Source organism: Heliangelus exortis, chromosome 9 (assembly GCF_036169615.1).
Source record: "Heliangelus exortis chromosome 9, bHelExo1.hap1, whole genome shotgun sequence".
Lineage (NCBI taxonomy): Eukaryota > Metazoa > Chordata > Aves > Apodiformes > Trochilidae > Heliangelus > Heliangelus exortis.
In genome coordinates, this window is record NC_092430.1 from 2,518,386 (window position 1) to 2,545,966 (window position 27,581).

Genomic DNA, 27,581 nt, shown 5'->3' on the forward strand with positions numbered 1-27,581 from the left:
GAAGAATACGATTAATATCAGTGCATTACGCTTAGCTATTATTATGCATTTAGCCTTCCCCTTAGATGTGGAGAGATCTCTGAAAACAAAGCTAGCATAGAAATAAAAAGAGGAAAACCAAGCTTTTTAACTATATCAGACTTATGAGTTTCAGGAGCAGCCTCCCGAGAGGAAGATGGGAACAAAAGTTCTCAAGCATTTGCAAGACCTGGCTGAATAAATCTGGGACTGAAGTTGGTTGGGATGTCAATGTGGCCTCTTTCAGACTTCCATCCTGTGTCTCTACACTCTGCTAGTTTCTAATAATAGAAAATTGATTTTTAAAATAAAAATCACAAACCAGAACCACTCCCATTAGCCATTAGGAGTGTTATTTCCTTGCTTGTCTGATTTCTAGATGGGAAAATTGTGTCATACTAAATTATGTGCTTTCTCTCTTCTAGGCTAAGAACGAAGCATCTTAGCTGTGTATGAAGTCAAAACGTGGCTAAAAAAAAAGTAATAATTATTGCTGGGGCTTTACACAGAGTACAAATGCCCTGATTAACTAGGAGCTCTGACTCATCAGGTTTTGGACTTCTAATAGTTGCCAAAAACCTTCTGTCTGATCAGCCTTGGCAAGTGTGAAATGAGAGGTGCCTGCAATCAAGAGGCTGGTCGCACTCCATCAGCCCTTGAATAGTTCCCTTCTGATAAGCTGCATGTTTTTATGGGTTAAGTGAGTAAACAGTGGCCAATCTAAATTGTCTGAGGAACAGAGCCAGCCTTTCTCCTTGCTTTGTACTCAGACAGCAATTACCTTCTTTATTTGCTGAAGGAAATGTTCATGACATGCTCCAGTGCATGTTAATTCTGTTTCATGTACTTGGATAATTATCTGTTTTCAAGCTCTGTGTTGGTGAAGATCATTTTCATAGTATGAAGAATTTGACATTTCATTCAAAAGACTTGGGAACAATCAAAGCCTCTCATTACTTGGTAGTGCTCAACAGACCCAGGCTTTGCATTTGATGTTTCATGTTAAAACATGACAAGCAGTGGTCTGTTTAGTCTCCTCCACGCTAAACCCCAGCAACTGAGAACTAAAAGAAAACATGGAACAAAATATGGGGAATATCATAAGAAGATGGATAACAATGTTTGTCATCCATTTAACATGTGCTGCTGTTGGAAGCTAAATCACAAATTACTTGTTACGTAAGCTAACTAGCTCTAATAGCACTGCAACCCCAAACCCACATTTAAAACCAATCCCAGTGACTCACTGCAACCAGACTGCCCTGACATCTTGAATATCACATTTCTACATGTGCTGTATTATTTAGAAGATGCCACACATGTACAGAAAAAGAAAGGATTGGAGCCTACACTGCTATGAATCAGCAAACTGAATTCTGTGGAGCTGCTCCAATGTATTCCACATGAAGGGCCAGCCCAGATTGCTGTAGTTTGGTGTTAGAGAAACAGAGAAATGCATTTCATATTGCATGAATCTGACAGAGGAAAAGACTCTCCAGATGCACTTGCATGGTGACATTTGAGGACATATGATTGAGTGGTTTTTCTAAGTCACTTCTATTTAAAAAGGATAGGAAAGAGGAGAACAGGTATTTCTGCAAGCAGCAGCAGCCACTGCAGCCTTTATTCTAAGGTCTTCCTTTTCACTGGGGGCTTCCCATGGAGGCTGTCTGATGTCTCACAAAGACTGAGTTTCCTGTTTTTACCACTGAGTCTCCCTCTGTTAAATGGGGTTAAAACCACTCAAGTGTTAACAAGATGTGGAAGGAGTGGCAAGGCTGACAGGCAGGGACACAGCAGAACACATTATATAAGCAGTGCCTGTTCATGAAACCAAATGCAATGTAAGGGCAAACAACTGGCCCTGGCAGTGATGTTTCAAGAGAGCAGGAAGTGTTGCTTTACCTGACTGCTGCTCTGCCTTTCCCCACACAGGTTTTAATTCTCTTCTGGCTTGGAACAGGCACAGGAAGTGCAAAAAGGTCACAGCATCGGTCTTTGTGGACTGTTATCTGCTCCTGTTGCCTTCTCAAAAGCTACTAACAAGATAATCTGATCACAAAGATCAAAAGCTGTCTCATGGTGCACATGGGAAACTGATAACCACATTTTCCTCTGCTGCGCACACCTATAATTCAAGGTTTGGAGCTGGCCCACATTTACCAGAGATGTAAAGTGGCTTTGAAAGTCTTTCTTTGTATCTCATTCACACTATATAAAGGAACTGCTATTTCCAGAAAAAGGACTGAAATATGCAGAACAGGGCTCTAGATTTGTGCTACCAACACTTCACTGCAGAATTCATTTAAGCAGTTTCAGCACATATATACACCACATGTTTGTTCAGTTGTTTTAGCTTGTATTTTACATTTATTATTTCAACATGGTTTCTGTACAAATGACAAAGTTCCCACTTAATCAATTAGAACAATTTTCACTGAAGTATTTTCTAAGATTTATTAAGTTCCTCTATTCCATTTTTCACCTCACCAAAAATTTCATTTTGTATTTAATTAAAATAGTCACCTTCTTTTCTCCAATCATGGGTCTAAATTAGATTCTACTCTTGCACAGTTCACAAGACATTACCTAAATTTCAAGCAGTGCTCAAGAAGAGCAAAGAAAAGAGATCAACTCTACTAAAAACAAGAGAGAGATCTGGACCTGAGCTACCTTGTATTATTGTAATCAGACCTAGTTTGGAATAGGTGAAATCTAAGCAAAATTACCTGAGAACTACCACTGGAAGGCAGTCAAAAAACATCCTGATGATAATTCTGTTTTGCTCCCCATTTCCCTTCTATTTAATCCTTTTTGCCAGCTCCTCTTCACCGCTAAGTTATGACCCATCTCTTTTTTTGCCTTGTCTTGGAACAGCATCCTTTTCCTGCCTAAATATGGCCATCAGCTCAGCTGTGCATGATGATTCTAAGCCACTTCTACTTGACTGTATCATTAGGTTATACATGTGGACACTTCTTCCAGGGGAGGCTGGAGCCTCCTGGAGCCCTAGCAGCTCTGCCCAATGGATGCTTTTCTCCTTCCTTTCAGTTCTATGACCATTCAATCCTCTTATCTGTGCCTCTTCCCTGCCTTAGACCTCCAAGGGAAGAAGCTTTCCTACTTTTCCATTTTGACCACCTATAGCTTTTGTACAACTCTTAATCTGTCTTTAGAAAGTGGAAACAAGGAGGAACCAAGCCCAGGGATCTCACCCCTGTTTCAAGCAAGCAAGTTTCCCCACAGCCTAAGAATTCCTGGATGAGCTCGTCAGCAAGTAGGTTGCTCTAGGTAAGAAATGTGGACTGGAAAAGCTCAGATGTTTCCATGGGCAAATATGTTATTTGGGGACTACTAAAATGGCTGTAGGAAAGCTCACCTTCTGCTTGGATAGGTGCCCATGTGGGCTGCCTGTCCTGCCAGCCCTGCCACACTGCTTACTCTGGCTTCCTCTGAGTGAGGGAAGAGAGATGATTGCATTGAGTGCTGGCATTTTGTACCAATGTCCTGCTTAGCTCCCATTTAATCATGGTCAGAAACTCAAGTACCAGTAAACACACACACAGATAAGCTGTTGCTTTACAACAAAAAGCTGCAAGTGAGAGACGCAGGAAATTAGAACTGACAGCAAACACTGCACCCAGAAAAACCTTCTTCCTCGAGGAGCTACCACTGAAATGAAGAACAAGTTGCAGCTTGTGTCTCATTCACACACCAGTTCAGAAACAGCCTTAGCTGCTCCTCAACCTCACCAGGGTTCATGTGTTCACATGCAGATCTGGAAGGTACAATTATTTGGGATGACAGAGGATGAGCTAAGCAAACAAAGACAGACTCCCATACACTTGTCTTCTTGTCCTATGTGTGAGCAATCCCATTACATAGCCTTGAGTCAGCCTTGGGCATTCTCCCAACCATGAAGGATGAACTGCAAGGTGCAGAAGGCACAAAGAGCCTATGAAGACATTACATGGGTAGCACAGCTCAGCTGCACCATGGCTCTCCCTGCTTCCCGAGTGCTGTGCAGAGCCCAGAGCACTCACTGTCCCCTCTGGCAGCAGCCACACAGACATCAGTGCTGACTGCAGCCCAACTGGAAAGGAACAGGGGGCCCTAAAGAGCCCCTGCCATGTATCTCGGGGAGTTGTCTGTTTTGGATCTTTTATGTATTTCTGAGATAATACAGCTATATTTAGCTGCTAAAACATAACATGAGGCTGTGCATTTGGTCATCTGATACTAATTCTGCATAAAAAAAAGAACTATCCTTAGTTTAACTTCAAAGACAAGGCCATACTTCTTACTGTCAAGCAGGTAGGTCTGTCAGGGATGTTCTGTGAAGGTAACTGCAGACACCCAGTGGGAAAGCTGGAAAGATTCACCAACACTAATGACTCCTCTTTCTCTTTTCTCCTGCTAGTGGGCAAGTAATGGGGCAGAGCATAGCTGTTCATTCAGATTACTCTGATGTTGTGAACAATGTACAACCAAACCAAGCTCTGCTCATTGAGGCAGTCATCTCTCAACATTTTTTCTCTCCTCAGTCCCAAACCCTTCCCATGTTGTTAGAGGGTAAGTACTGAGACACAGTCACCAACACACACAGAGGAACGCAAAGAGAATGATTCCTTATTTTTTCCTATTATTTAGTGAGGCAAGTAAAAAGCCATTGTGGAAATCATCTTAAGCTCTACCTCCACCATAAAGCTCCCTGTTGTGCTTTATGTCACCTTTCCCAGAGCTGTACCTGGGCTGTAGGCTCCACAGGGACTGCCTACTCTAGCAGATTTACTACCTTGAGACAGGGCTGTTCTTAGCTGGTCCCCTATTCCTTCTGTAATAAACATGATTAATCATGACAATTAATAGGATGCCCTCCTCCTCCTTTTTGTTTTTTCACTACAGATGGTAGAGTGGCTTATTATTTATTATTATTTTTTTTTCTATGGTGGGTTTTTCTTTTGATGTCTGATCCATCACCTCTCCACTACAGTGTGTGATTACATCAGACAAATAAGGGCCATTTTGATAAGGGGAATGGTGGGTAATTGGGTCTATGTTAAAAACTATGTTTCCTCTTAACTGTTTTTATGACACATTTGACTCCAGGTAAGTTACATCACGACAAGACTTCTTTCAAAGCTCATTGTGAATATGATAGATGTTGTATGATAGATGGTATCTTAATTCTCATTCACTTTATATGCTTTTTGTTAAAAGAGATGGCAATATGGAACCATAATGAAGGACCTTCTGGTCAAATTTTATCTTCAAGGAGGTTTGGATTAATATGAAGCACACAGCTGAGGTATCTGTGTTTTGAAGTGCTTGAGAGACTATTTTAATTGCCACAATCTGTTGTGCCTCTCACATCTATTTGTGAAGGTGTTGAGCATGGTGTGTGTTTTGCTGATGAGCTATTCTTTGTCTTGCAATGAAGTAATATTTTGTCTTGTGTCAGATATTAGAGACACTGATGTTTAAATGCTTAAGAAGGGGAAAATGAAAGACAGAATACTAACAGAAAAGTGCAAGCAGTTATGACAACAGTTGTTAAAAATCATAAGGTGGTGGGTTTTTTATTTTATTACTATATTTTATCTCTTGTCTGTTCAACAGCCAGGAGCCCTGGGGTTTTCTTTTAACAGATCCTCCAGCCTAATATTTTCTAGATAAATGCAGTTTATTACCACCAAGTAAACTGTGTTCCTGTGGTGTATATCCATATGTTTCATGCATACTTTCTTTGGATATATAGTGGATGTTTTACGTTATTGGCATCTTTCAAAAATCCCCATCTTTAAGTTGTCTCTAAATGTTCTTGATAGAGTGGCATCTGTAAGCAATAATTGATTATTCCCTCTGAATCTTCATGTATCCTATTAAAAGTGGGAATTTATCACAACATGGATGCAAATACTTTCAGAGAAGAAAACTTCCATAAAGGTGACACTTTGTATTAATAATAAATCAAATGTGGTATCTCCACAGTATTGTGACATTTAAATGGGCAGTGCAGAGCAGACCAAGTAGCACTTTACTTGCCTTATTGTTTGTAAGAAGGGGATAACTGACTGAAGCAACTGGACTTAGCTACAATTTTTGTGAAACCTCCCTTCTCCCCGTTACACTTTCCCCTCTAGCTTTCTGATTAGTAACATACATCCCAGACACACACCCTGGGACTTCTCCTCAGGCATTCATCCTGTCTCTGTTCCATCTCTGCCATGCTCCCCCAGGCTCATGTCTCCAATCCTCTCTCATACCACTCTGGGGGAAGTTCTTTACTTGACCTCACACAGATACTTCAGTCTGCCCACTCTCCCTTTCTGCAAAGCCTCCATCACTGCAGTCACATCTGCTTGGGTGCTGATCTAAAGCTGCTGCCTTCATTAACTTATTGTACTACAGCTCCTTTTGTATACTGTCTTCTAAAATGAGCAGTACCTGATATTTGAAGCATGTTTTAATCTCACTTAACTTTTTGGAAGTTAGTGCAGCTCCCATGATCAGAATCAAACCACTCTCAGGCTGCTCATTTTCAAAGACAGTATTAATCAGGAGTTTTTTTAACATCTCATTTAAGTGCCAGAACAGCCAATATAAGGCAAAGGATAATGATCTACCTCCAACTGCATTTAATACTTAATAATCCATGTTCACCATTTATTTTGGACCAATCCCATGCTGTAGAGATCTCTCTACTGTTTCACATCTGTTAAATATTTTAGATATTTTAGCTTTATATTTATGTAGTTGAGATGAGTATAATAAAGCCCATTAAAATCAAGAGTGTATGAAGTTATATTAGGTATTCTGAGAAAGATAGATTTAGCAAGCTTAATGGAAACCATTCAATCCTCTATTGAGATGTCAGATTTGTTTCTCACAGATTTGCACATTATGTTTAACTCAGTTCTTTCCATCAAAGGCAACTGATGTCTTCTAGTAACACATTCAGACATGGTTTCCTTCTTAGTTCCAACTTCTTCAGAATAAATTACTACCACAGGCAGTGGCATGCACGTGAAAAAATTGTTCCATATGCACAGTGAAGCATCTCTAAGAATGTAAAGGGCACAACTTACTGTCTACATATACGTAGAGTACATAGACATATACTATATTACTCCTACCTTAATTCTGGGGATTTTGTTAACATTTGAGCAACACATTTATGTGATGGCTCAAAAACTCTTTATACGATTTTTCTGAACCTTTAATCGGTCAGGAATGTCAGGCTGTTCAATACCACAGTGATATGTTATTTAATGCTCTACCCCAGTTTCAGCAAACTCCCACAAAGCTATCATTAGGTGGACAGAACATTATAGATGTCTCTGCAGATAGGCTTCTGTCTACAATTTTCTCTTCTCAGTATTTTGTCTGAAACTGAAGCTTTCATCCTCAAGAAAGACATTTACCCTCAGGGAGGACACCTATCTTCACCAAAGGCTGTCCTCCTTAATGACATGCCAGGCAGGTTTAGAGGACTGAAGACACAAGCATCCTTAGGTGATGCTCTCATGGTTACAGCTCAGGGCATTATATTCTCAGGAAGCAGTTGAGAAATGGACATCCAACCAATGAAACGTGGCCAAAAAAACGTCATTGTCATTCCACATTAATGTACTTTAAGGTGATGTCACTAGGCAGTGACACTGCTGAGCTCTAGGCAAGACCTAATGGTTAAATTGGGTTTCACAAACTTGGAAATTGGTCATAGACAGCTTGGGGGGGGGAAGCAAGAACCCAATAAAAAGAAAGAGAAAGGTGTTTCAAATATTTCCTATCATTTACAATCTTAATCTTTAAAGCAAACTTCTACTCTATTTGTGCAATCAAGCACATTATTTCACTGGCTGTGCACACCTCCTGGAGGATTTAGTCAAGCTCTTAAGCAATTCTGAAACATACTGTGCATATTTGTCTAAAAACGTGCCCTAGTTGTACAGCATGGACAAGTAAGAGACTTAATCAGAAAACAAAAAAGCAAACATTAAGGAAGAAATGCTCTCAGGGGACAATAACACAAGGCAAAAGATACATTATTACTCACTGAATTACCTACACAAGCATTTGCTTTCTAATTACAGCATTAATCTTTGGACGCATGAGAGAGGAGTCAGGAGCATTAATCCTTTTCTGTTTGCTGGAGGAAACCAGAGAGCTGTGTGACACTATCAGCTTCTGTCCCCAACACCATCTGACAGTTGCTGCCTTCCTGGATTTTGTGAAGGTTAAAAGAGTGTCTCTGGTAAAAAGAAGAGGATATGTTTCCCTCTCTTACAAGCACAGTATAGGACAATTTAGAGAAATTCCCTGGACCCCTTCTGCATGTCCTAAAATCTCTCTTCTCCCTTCCCACAAACTCAGGATCACATCAGCCAACTGGGCATTGGCCCAAACAACCTGGATCACTACAGCCCAGGTCCTTGTATTCTGAAGCTTTATAAGGCACTCCATACCCTCTCTGTGCTGCAGGGGGGAGGGATGAATTCAGGAAATGCAGAATTACAGCCCCCTGACACAGCCCCTGCATTGCTGTCTGGCAGTGAAGAGCCCCGTTTGCAGGAGTAGTTTTTGCTCTGAAGTAGATAACAAGAAAAATATTTTGAATCTTGAATATGTCAAGCTCAAAAAATAGATAAACAGTATTTGTACTTGACAATAAATGCATCAAACTTTTCAAGCTGGAAGCTTACTGAATGCAAAGCACCACAGCACCCTTCCTTCCAAAAGAGAATTGCCATCTCCTGATTTATATTTGCAATATCACATCTTTCCTGCAGGAATTTCAAAGTGTATGACAACACACTATGAGTCCTCACTCCCAGAGAGAAATGTTGGATTGCTGGCTCAGGATCCAAGTGGCCATACAGCTTGAGACTGGGAGTTCATCTAGCCCACTATCCCACACCTGACCATGGCAAACCTGACACTTCTCCTTGGAGCTGTAGGTGGTGTCATCCCAAAGTGTGGGGTCATCCCAAATCACAACAGGCAAAGGACTCTGCTCAATCCTAGTGGCAAAAACTATATTGCCCTCTGAACCCTACACACGAATATCTGTACCTGTACCTGTCAAACTGCACTGCTGCATCCCTTAGTCTTTACAGTCACTATTCAGAGAGGGAAGGTTTGGCACAGGATCTGGGAGCAGGGTGATGACACAGTCTCTGGGTTCCTGTGACCCAGCTGCTTCCAGGCCAGAGTTTGCTTGTTGGAGCACTGTCAGCACAGTGCCACAGCACCCACTGCCACCAGGGTGGGGACACTCCAAGGCTTGGCTAGCAATGCACCAAACACACCAGGTCATCTCCTGCACAGTGCTTTACAGTCTTTAAGCATCAGTACTTCCTATTTGGTTCTCCTGATTCTGCAAGGAACACCTCTGAAAAGGGTGTTACCACATGCTGAGCAGACCAGGAGAGGACCTTGGAGTCCTGCCTAGAGAGCACCAACCACACAGTTGGGAGCTGGGAGGAAATGCAACAAAATCTGTCCATTTGTAATCCTTGATAACTCACACAAAAAAAAAAAAGAAAAAAAAAATCACAAAAGTACAGGAGTACAGGAAATGCCTGACTGATGGTGTAAGCACTCATGTAAATCTGTGCAGGCTGGCAGGCTGATTTTCATCATTCAGGCTGGCTGTATTCTTTGAAGATATGTCACTTCCCTGGCTGTATGCAGTTGTGTGTTTGAAGCTCACACTACTTGGACTAAATGATTTGTTCATGATCTTAATGTGTAGCCCTTTCAGGGAAAAAAAAATTCCAGCACTTCAAGCTTTTGAGTCTGAAAGGCTCATTCAGTTTTTAAGGATCTGCCTTAGGTTTTTTATTATTATTTATATGAAGCCTGAACAGGCAATGTAATGAATGAGAAAAAGGGAGGGGGGGAGAGAAAGCACACAATTAATATATTGTACACAGTTTTGCCAATTACCATTGAACAGTTCTCAATCAACTGAGAAAATTCAGTATTTTTATACGCTATTACATGGGGTTCCTTTTAACTTCTTGTTGCTTTTACCTTTCCTTATTATTAGTTACTGCATTCAGCCTAATTGGACTTAATTTTTAGGGATGTATCCTGATGTTTTTGCTAACAGACAGCAGTAGTTATCTGAAGTAGCTTCAGGAAATCAATGCCCTGATCCAACAAAAACAAAGCACTGGATCCCAGAGCTGAGGCCACAGTCACTGCATACCAGGCTGTTATGCAAACATTGAATTTTTCACCCCCACTTCTTCTGTGCACACTTTTACAATTTTAACCCTCTGTATATGCACGTGGTTGACCTCCTCCCTTCCAGCAATATGGAGTAACTTGAACAGTAAGGTGCTGTTTTTTCAGCAGGGTCACTAACTGCCAACCCCATTCTGAGCAAGGTGGCTGTGACATGGGTCAGTAAGGCAGGCAATGCATGAAACATCACATCAGTTGCTCACACAGAGTGCAGAACAAGTTTGATATAGTTGATTCTCCATTTTGACTCACTCTGAAATAAAAATGTGGGGTTTCATTCTATTTAAATTGATGGATGAAACAAAACCCAGTGCAACTCTTCCTTTTCTGATATGATTACAGCTATACTGGTATCACTGAGAGGATCTGTCTTCACGTCTACAGAACTACTGACTTCCCCATATAATAAAAAATATTTTTGGAGTACTCCTTGCAAAAAATAAATATCAAGGAATCATTAAATAATGAATAATAATTATTTCAGAGCTCTTAAAGCTAACCAATCCCACAGCAAAGATATCCATTTAATGTTTTGTTCAAGATAATCTCTATATACAGCAACATACCACTTCTTTTGATTCTGTGTTTTCCAGATGATTGCACTAGCAGAGGGTGTGAAATCTGGGCCTGGAAGCATTGAGTACTTTTTTGAAGCTAATGGTAAGCCTCTGGAATACTAAATTATTTCTTAAGCAAAACCAACACACTCTTCATTTATGATCTCTCAGCATCCTCTTGATTATGGGATGGCATTACTTAAACTCCTGGAAAACTTTAGCTACTCCATAAGCTTTACACTGATCATATTTTGCCAGTAAAATTTTAAGTATTACATAGTTAAAAATACATCTTTCACAGCTGCTGTCTGAATATTAATATGATTTTTTAATCTTTGCCAGACTCCATTAGAATGTAACTAAACATTAAAAATTAGAACTAGATTGGGTGACACTTATTCCCCCATTACATATCACCATACGACTGTCAAATCCCATTTCTCCTTACCCCAGTTGTGGTCCTATCAATCTGATTTTTGGCTCAAACTGTAGCAGGAAGTTGAAAGGAATTCTAAATCAGCACTCATTCGTCAGGCTTCGATAGGAAGTGCAAAATATGGTATGAAAGCAAGACTGAAAGCTTTCATCCTCCTCCTTGTAGAAAATACCTCCTTGCAAAGGACTTCATGGTACAGCACAGGTAATGGGATGAGTGGTTACAAATTTTCCAACACTCAGCTGCACTGCTCGTCTGCATTATCAGCCAGGGAAAAGTTTAAGACAGGTTCAAACACACAGAGTACATTCAAGTTTATGAGTTAATTGTGCTGAGAACCAGCACTGTTAGTATGGATCAATGGTGCTGAGAGAAGCATTTTTAAGTCTCCAAGCTTACTACACAATTTTGCAATTATCATGCAAACTGTCCACTTCCTACACTGTCCTGTAAGATGATGCCTTTTTCAAGAGGCATTACGGGTTTTCATTTCTGCTGCTCAGCTTTATTTTCCATCCTGAACTTTGGGGCTGTTCAGAGCATTCATGCTGTCTGACATATGGTGTTTATATTATATGCATTGTTGAATTACTGCTTCAAAACAAGATACAAGTCTATTTTAATTAGATTTATGGGAAATCTTCCTAAGGCAAATTCTTCCCAGTTGCAATTACTGAGCACACCTGAGATAAAGGGACAGCAGGGGAGACATTCTCTTTCTTCCAACATAAAACATGGTTTATTGAGTTATTTTCATTATCAAAACAGGTAATAATATTTTCAAAAGAAGCAAAGTGGCTCATCTTTATGAATCATCAGCTGTTGATCCATAGTTATGCACAAAGATGCCAAAAAAAAAGGGAATTAGGTTTCCTGCAGAATGATGTTACAGGCACACTTGTAGTGGCAGCGAAGCACTTGGGAACACAGCCTAGGAATGTGTGGGCAGGATGAGTGAGGACTCACAATGACAAGAGCAAACTTTTTTCTGAGGTTGCAGAAAAGCAGATGCTTCTGGACTTGGAGATGCAAAGCACCATCCTGAACCCCTGGAGATGTGTAGCTGCCCCTCCTCCCTCCTTTGGGATGTGCCCTACAGAAACCCTACACACCGACAGTGTGCTGGCAGGGTCAGGAGCAACAACCCTTGATGAACCTTTTATGGTGCAGCTGCCATCCTGACACCTGAAACAAAGCCCCTCTGCTCTGCTCAGCACTCAGACTCTGTGCAGAACTGAGGGCACCACACAAAGCTCATCCCAGTTGAGCCTGCCATGGAAAAGAAACACACCCAAAGGGTAAGAGCAGAGAAAGTGGCCCCAGGGCCAGAGTTAGCACTTGATGCCTTAAGTAGGCTGCTGGACTGGCTTTTGAAGCCTTACAAGAAGAAGATGTTGTTTTTATCAGTATCTTCAGAAATAGAAGTTGTATTTCACGCAAAAAGCTCCTCCACATAAATGGAACAGCTGATGAGGAGTAACCCTCTCAAACTGTGCTACCACCTGGTCCATTTAATTTCTGCCTTGAATGAGATTTTACAGTTGAATTCTAAGCTGCTCAGTGAAGGAGGGTGGAAGGGAAATGCTGACAGCCTCTCACTGCAGAAGCATTGAATGGCTTTGCTGGAGAAGGTATTGCAATTTCACAGTTGTGGGGTGAGCTACATGGGAAGCAATTTGTCATTGCTAATATAAACCACATTTATCAGCACAAAATTATCTTACATTTTTGGACATGCTCCAAGAGTGTTTAAAATTAACAAAATGTTGGCATGTGACCTTAATGTGTGCTAAGCAACCAAGTTTATGAATGCAGAACCATGGCCACAACTGCATTTTCTTAGATAAAACCCGATATCAAGATTTGAGCACTGTAAATGTGGCTTTCTTCTAACAGTAATAGGTGTTAATTATGCCAGATAAAGATGCTACCAGGATGACACCAACCTGAAGAAAACACTTCAATGAAGTGGTCATATGGCAAAAACCAAAATCCCAGACCAAGAATATTGTTGATCACCAGGATGTTAAGCAAATCTGACACAACATGGATTCAGCATTTAGGTCTGGTTGGAATGATACAGAACTTTATGAAGTACTACCTTTCTCTAAAATTAAATATGTAATATTTCACCAGTATTCATATATGAGCTGCAAATGAGTTGCTTATGCAGAAGTTTGGAGCATCTCACTCTCATTAGTAGCACTAAATCCACAGAAAAAACAATGCAGTAAGAAAAATTATGCCTTGGCTTTAGAAGATGTTTTCAGGAACACATGCTTCCCACACCTGGGAATAAAATTAAGCAGAAACACGTGTAATTGTTCCCTTAATAACAAATTATTGTTCTAATTTACTAGATGGATAAACTTAGCATCCATGCCATGTATGAGAGAGCACTTTGGCTCCTTGCTGCTATGAAAGGTCTATCACAATCTTATTAATCCAGTGCAATAGCAGTGCTTGACATAATATTCATGAAACCCAGGCTTTCCCTTAGGCTGCCCAGATTTCTCCACACACAGATGGTGGCCAGTGCAGTGAGTTACAGCATGGCAGCAGGGGTATCCCAAAGGACAGATCAGCTAGGTCTTGAAATCTAAACGCTGCCCTAGCCCACACAGAAGCCAAAAGCTTCTAGGAGATTCTCCAGTTTAGAAGAGATAGTTATAAAAGTGTCTTCCTGTGCTCACTACTACTGTCACATTCATGGGTTGGGGTTTTTTTTGTGCACTAGTGCTTGCTGTATTACTTCTTCTAACTGCAATATTTGTCCTAATCCCTTTTTTTCTTTGCAGGCCCTTATTTTTATATGTAAATACACATATAACTTCCACCCTTGAAGTGTTCTTAGAACCCTTAGCTTTGAAGACATACAAAATGGAAGCAGCAATCCATGTACCAAATGTTACAGCGGTCAAATGGTCCCAAGCATTAGCTTGCTCATGCCTCAGTCAATATTTAGCTCTTGGGTCAATAAATCTTGATGCACTCCTCAGTTCAAGTCAATATCCATTTAATATTTCATGATTGAGCTTACCAGTGAGCACCAAATACCTCTGCCTCCCTGTGCTCTGGGAAATGCACACAACCCACATCCAGCCCAAGGACCCAGGGTTTGGTTTCCCCTCTCCTGCCCTGGGAAGGTGCCTTTCTGCTTCACTCCTGTTGCCTCCACCTGCTGCAGCCTCTCCCCTCTCCAGGTCAATTTGGCTGCTTCTCATTAAGAAGCAGATGACACATCTTCCTCTACTTGGCTCTTTCTAACATGCTCACTCTGCTCTGAGTGCTTCACTGAGCCTTTGGATTAGCAAAACACAGTGCAGGTCACTGGAAGTTTAAATCTATGATGCTGACTTGCTTACCCTGCGGGAAGCCATGGTGTCACCTGAAGATGGATTGCTTTCCTTAAGTGCATCCATGGCTGCTACTAGCTGTGGCTTCCAGCTCCACAGGGCTCAGCTGTCATGACTTTTCTTGGGTTGTTTCAGGAGTAAAAGAAAACACTCCCCTCTGATTAGCTTTTTTGCAGAGAGGAGGGAGTCATCTTTTGGGTATTCTCTGTTGCCAGCCACTGGCCATGGAAGGCACTAGAAAGTGTTTGGGTTTTGTATGTCCCACACATCCTCCCTCATTCCCAAAAGGAATAACTAAGTATATGCAGGGAGAGAATAAATTAACTGTTAAAGGAAGGCAAAGAACTGCCCCAAAGCAAGGGGGATCATGCTTTAGAATGAGGGTGTCCTGTAGCTGATGTGCTCAAAGCCCAACTGTTATGCCAGCCTGCCTTAGGTGATGGCACAGCTCCACTGCTGCAGAAACACATCACCTCCCAGGGATTATTGCTTTTTCCTCATGAGGCACCTATTAGATAAGAAACACAATTTTTCAGCTGATAGCCAGAGAGCAAGTAATTTGTCCAAGCGTGGCAACGGTGGCAAGGCTGAAACTAATTTTTTTTAAAATACCAAATTCTGTCATTCACACTTAGGAGTGCTTCCAACCAAACCCAACTGTGTAATTTGATTTTCAGCGTGATTCTAGAAAACTCCACTCATTACCCACCTGAGTGAGCACAAGTTAAACAAGAAAGCTTATGTCCAAGACTATGCCACCACTATTCATATTCTCTCTACATTTACAACTTTGGAATTCCATCCCAAAGGCTTGTGAATTTAAAAAAGAAACGAAAAAAGAAAAGTGAGAGGGAAAAACCCAGATGATGTTTTTACAGAGATGTTTATACAGATGTCTCCCAGAGAAATCTCCACAGCCCTGGGTGCTGCTGAGACCAAGAAGCAGGGTGCAGGTAGCTGCTTTGAATTACTGTACTTGCAACACATCCCTCTTCTTTAGAAAACTTCCAATTTCCAGATCAGAACTGTTGTAGATCAGGCTCATTCCTAGTTAAATATTGATGCTTTTGAATTCAGGTGCCTCAAGGGATGCTTCAAACTGCAACATTTTGTATTATTGACAAAGACCTATGCTTTTCCTACTGCATCTGATCCTGCCTGCACAAGTTGTGGGGTCAACAGTAATAAGCAGCTTTATAATTTATTTTGTGGTGATAGTCTGAACTTGCAGGCTTTTAGGAAAAGCAGAATTGTTTCAGATTAATTTCTTTTTTTAAGTTACTACTTCAAGTTTTGGCATTCTCAAATGCAGAGGGAAAATGGTAAAAGAGAGCTCAAAGAAACAAGTGACTCCCAAAGTTGTGTCTCCATCTCCAGATGAAATATAACAGATGTGAAAGGGAATGAATGGTGCAGGCAAAGTAAATGGTGTGACTTGGCCAAGAGGAGCTCCCCTCCCCTGTGAGATTTCAAGATTCCCCCTGCACCAAAGCCAGCTGAAGGGATATAAATACTTTGTTATTTACACCCAAATGAATCTCTCTGGGTTTCATTTCCCCTCTCTCCCTCTTATATTTTTCCTCTTCCTTTCATCTCCCCATTATTCCAGCCATTCCCTCCACAGATATATGTACACATATTGAAACTCACACACATATAAACACACAGCATAATTTGTAGGCTGCTGTATTCTGAAATGTGAAATGCTAGGTAAACACTGTAGAAAATTCTACATTCAGTCATCCTTAAGACAATTTTTTGAGCTACTGTCCAGAGTTGGAACTCCACCATTAGAATTATTATTAGTATTTTGTGCAGTGTGGCTTTAAATCAATGTAATCACTACCACCAACCCCATCATTAAATTAACTATTGTCTCTAATACTGCTTGTTTTTTTTGTCTTGGCTCTTCCTTTCAAGCATATATATAAGTTGTGCAAAGTATGTAAATAGGGACATTGTTTTTATTAAATACAATCCATATTTCAGCTTATCATTTCATCTTGTGCTACTTCTAAACTGCTCCAAAGACATTGGGACAGCAGAAGAGATGCTCCAAAAAAAGAGAAACAGGGCTATCAGAATGAGGAAAACCACAGAGCCAACTCAGCCAAGTAGCAAGCCACACAGAAGGAGATTTCCACTGGTGATGTGCACATTTCAGGGTGATCTGACAGCCCAACTCAGCTATAACAGAAAAATTATTTAACACAAAATACAGAGCCAGAAGAGAGATGAAAACCTGGGGCAAGCATTCATCATGGATTGCTGTCAGGGCTCATGCAGCTGCTGGACTCAAGAGAAAGGTGTTGGTGCTCTTATTTGGTGAAAAAGCCACAAAAAGGCTGATCTAATCTCCAAGACCATGGCAAGGGAAGTGGAATAAATACGTAAGAACCTATTTAGACTAAATGTAAACAACTAATTTTGTTGTGCACACAGAAGTAAAGAATTTCTGTCCCTTAAAATCTGTATTGCTTGCCCCAGTTCTTACTTATCCCTGCCGGGGATTGTCAGTTCAAGGTGACAGCAGCAGCAGTGCTTGGGAAGGCAGCCCAGCTCAGGGGGATGCAGATACCCACCTTGTTGCAGGAAGGGATGGGGGCAGCCTGGACTATGAGAGGGCAGAAAAATAATAGCAGAGATGGTCACTGCTGTCTGTGAAGACTCAAAGAAATTAGAAGTATTTTAGTCCAACAACCTTAGACCAAACACAGCAGTCTGGCAAGTGCTAGGTGAGCTTGCCCACGACACTGACTGCCCCCAGCATTGAGGCAGAGCACCAGGAATCTGCCAGCCTCCCCTCCTTGCCAGAGATACCCCCACCCTATGCAGGTGCCTGAGGGGCTTTCCCTTTGCACACAGGATATGGTGTTGCCTACTACTGCTCTGGCCTTCCAGAGGAAAAAATAAACCCTAACAAATAGATGTAGCAAAACAAAGGCACAGGTGGTTTTCTGAGGTAGCTCGTTGCACTGTAAGAAGAGAGAAGCTTCAAAAGTAGCTAATAATTCAACAGCCTGCTTTGAGGGAACCTCTTGGGGTCTGTCTACTCTTCCTCTTGCATCTGGATGATGGTAGCACACAGAGTGCAGCACTGGGAGATCTCTGTGCCCTGGCACACAGCTCTGTCTGCTCTTCCTATGCTGTGTCTACTTCAGGTTCATTAAACGCCTGTCACCATCTTCCTGCTCAATTAAAACCAGGGAAAATCCACAGGAACCATTTGTTGGAGTAAGTGTTGTGAATACCCCACAAAATAAACTTAAAGCGAACATGAATTGGCAGGGCTTCATTTTCCCTCATGAATATACATAACTAATATATAAAATGCTAATCTTGCCCTCCTCCACTTCCTTTCTGCCTTCTCCGTCTGCCCCTTTTGCAATTAAGCACTTATCTCCTATGTACTGAATAGGGCTCCATTATGTGGAGGGCTGCAGAATTTTAATGATTTGCAAAATATAGTTAATTATGGAAAAAAAATACATCCTCTGCACTTTTTCATGTAAATTAGACAAATTAATTGGTGTTCAGTATTTTTTGAAATGTATGCAGCCCTAGGAAGGAAATAAAAAAAAGCTACTTGGCAATTCAGCATTGGAATCGTGCTAGAGAAAGGAAAACAGAGGGGGCATTTCTGATACACTGCACTAATCCAGCCTCCACAGTGAAAACTTTCCAATTCCAGCCTAAAATCGTGAGAAAGTTATGGAAGTCTGTTCTCACAAAGTGAGGTATTAATTTTGAAAGTTTTCACCTATTTGAGTTCCCGAATCTCAAGAATTAACACCAATAGCACAGGGCAGGTACTGTGCAAGTTTTCTCACAGTGCTGTTCTAACACACCTTGACACCAGATTCCATAGGGATAACACTGGCAGCTCATACAGAAGCTTCATGAGGGGAACAGAACACTGTTGGGACTGCAATGAACTTAGTAAGTTAATTTTCAGGCATCTTCTCCCAGAATTTGAGTCCAGAATTTCCAAGATACAAAATTAGTTGTTCTGGCTGAAACCCTGGCCAGAAAGCTAACCACACAGGGTTTATTTTTACAATAAATATATAAATTTCATGACATTTTTAAGTCCTTTAGAAAACTATATAACATCTGCTCTAGTGACCTGAATAAAGCACCTATGTCCTGCTTCAGGGATGTCCAAATCAATACTCACATATTGCAGACACTTCTGTGCCTGTTTGTTGCAAGTGGGAGTTCTCTTTACGGGGAACTTGAAACCAGAGCACTCTGTCAGCTGTGACAAAGGCAATGGGTCTATTTCTCAAAGTGTGAATTTGACCCTGGATAGTTTCAAAGAAGGATACCAACACAAAACAACACAGTAGCAACAATAATAGTACCTATAAAAAGTACTATATAAGCACACTGTGACATATTAGTACTGTTCTTTATAAATAATATTTCAACCTTACATAGCAATTGACATCTATAAGAGAAGCATTCAGGCTGATTTATTTAAGGGTAGCATGGCAGCACCATCACACTAATGTGTTTTTTTCATCTGGCTGTGTTGGAGAAGTGCCCCATTCTGACCAATTGAGGCCAGAACCTGTTCACATGGAACACCACTTTATGTCCTGAGGACCTCTGAAGCCAATGGCTCCCCTCAGAACCAAAGCAGTGCACAGAAATTCGTAGCAATATTGTTTTCTCTGCTACATCTCATGCTCTGGGCACTGCATTGCTCCTCTATTCTGTAATGCCTTCTATATAGGACTTTATTGGCACAGAGAAAAAGCTATTTTCACCTTTATTATAATAAATCACAACTGATCTGGCTTCTAGACATTTATGATTGTTTGATGCTTAATGATATTTAATGCATCAGGGAGGATTTGAAGTCTTTGTTTTGGCTGCTATACAAACACACAGATGCTCACAGATGATGGTGCTGGTGCAGCCAAGGGGGAGAGGAGCTCCCCAGCTCCTTCCTCACATGCAGATGCCAGAGTAGGAATCTTACTCAAAGGGCTCTGAATCCCACTCAGAATATCCCTTCCACTCCCCCCAGACATAAAGGGATCCTATGGATGCTTACAAAGGACTAAAATTGGCCTTTAATAGCATTCCTTTATCTTCTCATCAGAGATTACGAGTGAAAACATGTAAATTGTCTCTGACTTATTACAAAGAATTAACAGAATAAACTTCATAACGTTGCTATGAGGTAAAACAAGGAAATTTTCTGTCTGGTTTTACAGAAGGAATAATTGACGTTATTTAGATGGATCTTAACATTTAAGTAATATTAAAAATCCAAATTAAAAAGTAACTTGACTCTGACTGAAGAATGATAAATGGTGAATGCAATTTTATCAAAGTTAAGAGTTCAAAGCAATGCAAACCACAGCTGATCCTTACTGACATGAAGAAAGCATGCCTGAGAGATATCAGAGCTTGTTTCAGGAACCCATTTATTTGAAACATGAAACGTTTCTTAGAAAAAAGTTGCTGATTATAATTTTTTAAGCAGCAGTCAGTAAGTCATCTAGTAAGTTGGGCAAAAGATAAACTTTGTTGTGGGTCATCTGCAGATTTGAAAGGCTGGAAATGCTGAATGCATTAGAAAGCACTAGTTAACAAACTTTATCCATATTAAATGCTTGCAGGAAAACCTGCCTGCTTCTATGAAACATATGTGCTTTGTTAGGAACTTCCAAAGATTAGGCAGGGTTTACCATCACTATTTTTAAGCAATGGAGGGAACCTCTGCTAACTTCTGATATTATGCTTGATCTTATTAATCATTATTTAAACTTTAAAAAAAACCCTCTCTACACAGTATTCTTTCCCATCATCAATCTCTTTTAACCATATTAGACCTGGCTTACTTTTAATTTTTAGATAACAGCTCTAGGATCAAATGCCCTTTGAAATTAGCCTAAGTTTTAGGGGCTATTTGGGCAGACTGTGAATGAATGAATTTAAGCACTTCAGCATCTCTAACTGTTCTGCAGATGCTACATCCTACCTCTAGACATTGCTGAAAATCAAGACTATTTATATGCTTTGCTGAAAATAGTAGAATAAAGCACCTTCCTCCCAACCAGGCCCAGACAAGAACAAAACCAGTGTACAGAGTGTCTGTTTCTAAGGATACTTCTTTCTGCTAGGTGGGGTATGCAATTAGCTTAGATAGAAGTACTTGATAGAGCCATGAGAAGTCACCTAAGCAAGAATTAATGTCAAATTTTCTTTGCATTTTCTTCTAGCAAGAGTTGTCTTGGCTTCTGTTTATAGGGTACCTACTAAATCACAACTGAAGCCTGTGAAGTGGCAATGAATATGAAATCTAACTGATGAGTTCATGCTTTCACTGCTGCAAGATCTAAGTCAGATCTTGAGTGACTCAGGTTCTCCTATGAACATGGAGAGTGACAACACTAAATAGCACAAGATGATAAAATCTACTTCAATAGGGACACCACAACTGCAACATCCTGGATCCAGCATGAATGAATGAGCTTTGCTGTTAAAGGTTAAATTAGTCTATGTTCAAGTACTACCCTGTTTGCATTACCCTACAATCTGATTTGTCAGCTAACACATCTTAAATGTTGTACTATCAGTTGCAGTGTGTTTGACTTTAAAATTGTTTGTAGTTTCAAGCTCTGCTTTTCCACCACTGTGATCAGCAAGAGCTCCAGCAGTGACCCTTGCTCAAAGCCAGATCTCTCTGCTAGGGTACAGCTTCACAGAGCTGAGCATCCTCCTACAGGATCAATTCATATGAAAGCAGCTTTGATTAGAGGCAGTAAAAGACAGCTCCAGGCTCCCAAGCTCCCCATCCCAACACGAGTCAAGGGCTTTATCCAAAGGTGGGATGCACTTCAGATCAGACAGGAGGTCACCCAGCTCCCTGTCTGCAAACAGCCCTGCAGAACACCTCACACACCATGGGCAAGGGTGGGTGTTGTGTCCTCATGGGGGGAAACTGCTCAGAGCACACAAAACACTCTAGAAATGCATTATATCCATTACTGAAGCTCGTCATGCTAGTCAAGAAAAAGCTAGTTTAGAAGAAAAGTAAATCAAAAGTGCATTTCAAAGAGCAGGCTCTGTATAATAATTAATGATTTTGGTTAACATTATCAAGCTTCATTTATATTTGTCTAGATAATGAATGAGATCTTTTTTTCCTGCTGCTAACAAAATTTATTTGCTAACGTACACTCCTACAGTCCAAAGCATTTCTTGATTATTTTCCCTGATACAGACTTTGAGCAAAATAAATAGCTTTGAAAGACATTTCAAAAATATAATTAATTTAGTCTTACTTCCTATCTGCCTAGAACAAGAAAGGAGTTCACAACATTTTTTTTTAATTCTTCAGCTTTGTAAGAATATTGCAACAAGCATTAATTATTATAATCTAGACTTTATTTTTTCCATGTTGACATGTGCCCTTCCGTTTAAAGTTTTTTCAGTACAGAGAGTACATCAGAATTTCAGTGTGCCCTTTTAAATATATATTCTAGTGCTAAATGTATTTTGTGTCATGTAATAGCCATTGGTACAGCTAAAAAGACTGCTGTACACTAGAAAACATTTGTATCTTCTACCTTTAATTGCTGACAAATTCATCGTTTTCATGAGAAAACTGCAAGGTAGTTAAATAGCTTGAACTGGTAGTAAACATGCTTAAAGCTGAGGGGGCATTTTTCTGTAAATAAAGCTGTAATTCAAAGTGTATTTTTTTAACAAGAAGCTTTTTAAAACAAAGGGATTACTAAATATTAACAATTAGAATAAATAGTTCCCTCCCCCAAATGGTACAGAAGCTATCGTAGCCTATTGTAAATTAGGAAGCTGTAATTACTCCTCTGGCCCCCGGTTTTCAAGCAAAGTATCTTAGAATTTTACAAGAAGGTCAGAAATGTTGGCAAAGAAAAGGTTATTTCTATGAAACATGTCCTCTCATCTTCTCAGTCCAGTGTTCCTCATCTATCACAATGACCACTATTGCTTTCTAACCCAGAAAAAAAGGCAGCCATCTTCCCAGTGAACATATCCTCTACTTCAACTGCATTTCCAACAAATGATCTAATGATCTTCACTGTGAAAAATGATGACCCTTAATTCTCTATTTACTCTTGGCTTTTTCTGTTTATAGCTTTTTGACCAACTTCCTTTTTTTTCAAAGCCTTCAGTTAAACCAAAGGAATACGTATTTGATGAGCTTCTTCTAGATAAATTTTTGAATAATCCCCTTTTGCCTGAGCAGAAGCACTCCAGCTCCCATGAAATCTGACTTCACTTTCAGTATGTCACAGGTTTTGGCCTTAAAAAAAACCTCTATTCTCTTGTTGCTATAATATTCTGCCCCTGAACAGTAAAAAGCCTTCTCCCCAGGTCCTCAGACAAGGCAAGGCAGTTATACTTCCACCTCATTCTTTTGTTCCTTGCTCCCAGGAGACCCGAGGATACCACTGATTTATCCTCACTAGTACTGAGTATTCAGCCTTGTACAGACGTGGTGGAGAGATTCTGAATTACAGCAGGATGGAGCCTTGGGATCCACTCACAGCCCCTGCAGGTGTCTGACAGGTGGTGCTGAGCATCAGGAAGGCAACCACTGATAGCTGAGCACCTCCAGATCTCCTTCTATGCTAAGAGCTGCTCCTGATCACTTCCCCTAGCTAGCAACACCTAGGGCAGGTACTGCTTCTGTCTGTTACAGAATGAGAATGAATGTGAGGGAGAGTCGTGTCCTTGGGAACACCAGGAGCTGGAAATTTAAACTGAGTTCTCAGTTGTCTCATACAATCACTGTGAAAACTTCTTTATCTCTGACACATAACCACCCTTTGCTTTCACTCAACTCACCCAGATCCTGTGAGGCTGCCTTCTTCAAGCTGAACACTGAGAAATGACTAAATAAATGGACATATTTAAAAAAAAAAAAGTCAGGATACGGAGTACCCACACTTATTTGGAGAATGGTGAATGGGCCATTACAAGCTCTGTCTCAATGAGCTGCTACAGAATATTTTTGCAATAATAATAATAATATTCCTTAGTTGTGGTGATGAGAAGGCTCACTGCTAACCTCCTCAGCTTTTCTCAGGGACTGGGAAAGCCTTTCTCAGAGACTGGGAAAGACCATTTCTGTCTGGATTAGCAAATGATAATTAGAGAATGTGATTTCTTTACTTTAAACTACTTTTACTGTCTGACAGCACAAACTTCAACATGTGAATCTGCTTCAACTGAGGCTTTGTATTTCCTCTTCCTCCCTTTCCATATCACTTTATACATCTTCCATACAATACATTTAAAATTACCTTATATGCCTTACTTTAGGATAGATCTGTCTGTACTGAGGAACGGACAGAAGGAAAAGGGGAAAACAGTTCCTGCCTCAGGCCACCCTCACCATTCTCCCCCAGAACACAGCGATGGAGGAAAATTCTATTTCTGTGATGTGACTTTTCTCCTCTTTGTGAAGCAGGGACAAAGGCTTCAGGCCCTTTACACACACAGCCTCCCTCCACTCCACAGGAACTGGAGCTGGCAGCTAATGCTCTGTGCAAAGGCTAAGGGTTACTTTATTAATAAAACAATAGCCACCAAAAACAAAGGAAGGAAAGTCTCTTTTTACCAAAAGGGTATAATATTTCTCTAAAGCATTTCCTTTTCCTAGCACAAACAATATTCTGTAAAACAAGTTTAATTGTGAGGTTTCAATACAAACACATCCTGAAGAGATCTCTGTTCCACCAGCTGATGTCAAATGATCCCTGAAAATACAGAAAACCTTGGAAGAACTGGGTATACATACACACTAAAAAATGCTCACAGATAAAACAGGTTACAATTGCTCCCTTCGTGTTTTCTGCTGCTGAACAACTGCCAGAAACAGAGGCATTCAAACATCATGAAGAAATTTGTTTTCACAAGACTTCTAATAAAGATTCAGACAAAAAGGAGACTTCCTACATGCATTCCCAACTGGGCATGTTTTGCAGACTGAACTTTGGTAGTTCACTCATCAAAACCCAGAGCATTTTTTCCCATTTCAAAAGGGGTTTTTTTTGTGGTTTGTGGGGTTTATTTGGTTTTTTGTTTGTTTGTTTTTATGGTTAGCATTTTGCCTCCTTTTGTGAGGCAGTTTTCTATCCCTGTTTCACCTCCTCTTCTCTGACTCCTTAATTTTGCCATTAATCTACAATAGGCAAACTTGTACAAGAGAATCAGAGCATGACCTCTGTGGATTCTGATTTTTTTAATATGCTGTATGATGAAGCAGCATGTCATGTACCAGCAGCTCCCAGGGAAACTGTGATTACAATGAACATTTTCATATCTTATACTAGATATTTAGAAAGGAGGCACTTTTTGAGCTGTTTTCTGGAACCAGAGTTGTTCTTATACCCTGACTTTCTCCTAAAAGGAAAATGACTTCATGAATATCTGTCTACTGCCACAGACTCCTGTGTTAAGCAGACCCAAGAAGGCAAGGATCAGTTTATTCCAACCAGTGACAGGGTTTCCACAGAGCCAAGCACAGCTTCCCAGATCAGGATGGGGATATGTCCCACCACCAAGCCCCACCCAGAGCTTCCCTGCTCTGCAGCACAGAGTGTCCCTGCTGACTTGGAGGCAACCTGTAAGGAGGACTGGAGTGAACCACTGAACCAAACTGATGAACCAAAATGAAAAAGTCATGTCTGGACAGCTTCAGCAACAACATTCCTCACCACAGGCTCTCTCTGGCTCTGTACAGTGACAAACACTTTGATGAAAACCCCATGGAAAGAAAGGCTTTCTCTTACCAAGGCACTCAGTCAGTGGTTAGAGGATGACTATCCAAATAACAGACACATGGACTTATAAAACCAATCATGTTTTGACAGGCAAAACACCCAGGAATATTTGGTTAGACTTTGAAGGATGCTTCAGACCCTTTCACCTTCTCCCCATCTTGAGGTTCAAAACTGTTGCAACTCTGTTGAATCTGCCCCAAAAGTTAGGGAGTTACAACCTCTGGCTTCTTGAGCAGAAGCTCAGATCTGTAAGTGTGACAAGCTGTAACTCCTGGGGGGCTGTATTGGGTTTGGGTTTTTTCCTGCCTGAAAACCTCAGCTTTGCTTATTGCAAATTGGAAACTGCAGTTATATGGGATTGGCTTTATGAAGCACATTTCCACTGTGTATAGTAGTAACTTGGCACTGGTAATTATGGCCACACTTGCTCTATGTAAAAGACACTAAATATATTTTTAGAGCTTTCTAAGAAAAGTCTCTTGCAGACGAGGCATTTAAGAGGCTGTGTGGTGTCAGAAACATTAATAATTCAAAGTCATTCAGTCCAAAACCTACAACACGTGACTGACAGCTGACAAGTGTGACATCACTCTATGATTACACAATATATATCATATTAATGATGTGTTCAATAAAACAAACCATCTGCAGTAAAGCACAGACACGTAAAGGTGACATCCAGACCAGAGCTCCTCCTGAGCTGTTAATTTAGATTTTCTGGAAGCACTGGGAATTTGCAGTTCTCAGCACAGCAAGACCTTTCTGAAACTTTCAGCAAGGAGTCATTAACCACACAACTGGTCCAAGATCACATACAGTGTGGATCACTGGGTACTAAGTGAGAAACTCAAATCGTGCTCTGAAAAAAGAGAGATCTGTTTTTGTTTTCTTTCAAGGAATTGAAGATCTTAACAATTCTTTATCATTATTGTGTTGGTTATCCACATACAATAACCAACACATAAATCTATGTTTTAGGCTGCAGATCAATTTACAACACCCTAGGAAAAACAGTAGAGAGACAGAGTTGGAAAAGGCAAGCACAGGCATATACAGTTTATTTACCTATAATTCTGACAATAAGGAGTTTAAATGCTCCCACTGTCGAGCCTGGAAACTAAGAAAGTTTATCTTTATTCACCAAAGTGCTGAGTACAAGGGAAAGCAAAACAGAACCCATGGGTACAAATGGAACAAGATGTTCTTTGGGAAGCAGAATTTAGCCTGATTACCTTTGGCTTTGTGGCTGGATTATCTCATATGTAATCAAGCATGAGACCTGACTGAAGCATTTCTTCCAGCTGGGCAACAGTCTGTTTTCTCATTGCTCTCCTTTAATGTGGATTCTTTGGGATGCAAAAACATAGCCCACCTTGCAGCCTGTCAGCTGGAAGGGCCCTGATCTGGACCTCACTCCTTGAACACCTGTTCGCCTTGAACTTCTAAAATCTGATTTTTTTTCTTTTTTGAGACTCAGACACTGGTTGAAATGACTGAGAGGTTTAAAAGTTAACTGGGAGGATGACCTAGGCTGTTTACTGACCTGTTCACTCGCTAATGGATGAGCAGGAAAGTTCTGACCCACCCTGCACCTGAATGCCAGTCCCATGGTGCAGAAAAACTGTGACTGGGGCTGTTCCCAGGCTTCAGTGACTGCTTCCAAAATCTGACAGAAGAGTAAAGGGGAGTTCCCTGGCACTGTGATTCAGTCTGGGCATATGCTGCAAAGATTTCTCTGACCTATGCCCTGCCTTCTGGGAGAAACTCTTGATCATCACATAAACAAATATGTTGACTGGTGAACTTTCTCTGGTAATCCTGCTGCAACTATTTCCTCTTTCTAGTTTTTTCAATTGTTCTTAAAAGAATGAGAAGAAATTGCAGCTATACTTGATAAAGATTTTCAAAGAGCAACAGCAATTCCACATGTTCTGCAATGGTGAGGGGAAAAAACTAAAACAATCACCCGACCTTTGAGCTTGAGAGCCTAAAGCTAGAACCTTAAAATCTTGATCTTCAAAGAAAATAATGAGCTATAAGATTCCCCTCTTTAAAGATACCACACAAAACTAGCCACACAATTCTATTTTTTGGGGGGGAACCAGCTCAACTCAAATAGCATAACCTTACTGCAGAATGAGCAGGCTGACAGAGAACAGCAAGGAACACA

General features: G+C 40.6%; 1 protein-coding gene across 3 annotated transcripts in view; it reads right to left on the reverse strand.

The window, feature by feature from the left end:
* The window catches only part of LOC139799598 (glypican-5-like), a 338,529-nt gene that overhangs the window by 94,482 nt on the left and 216,466 nt on the right, over window positions 1-27,581 (reverse strand). The window lies entirely within an intron of this gene.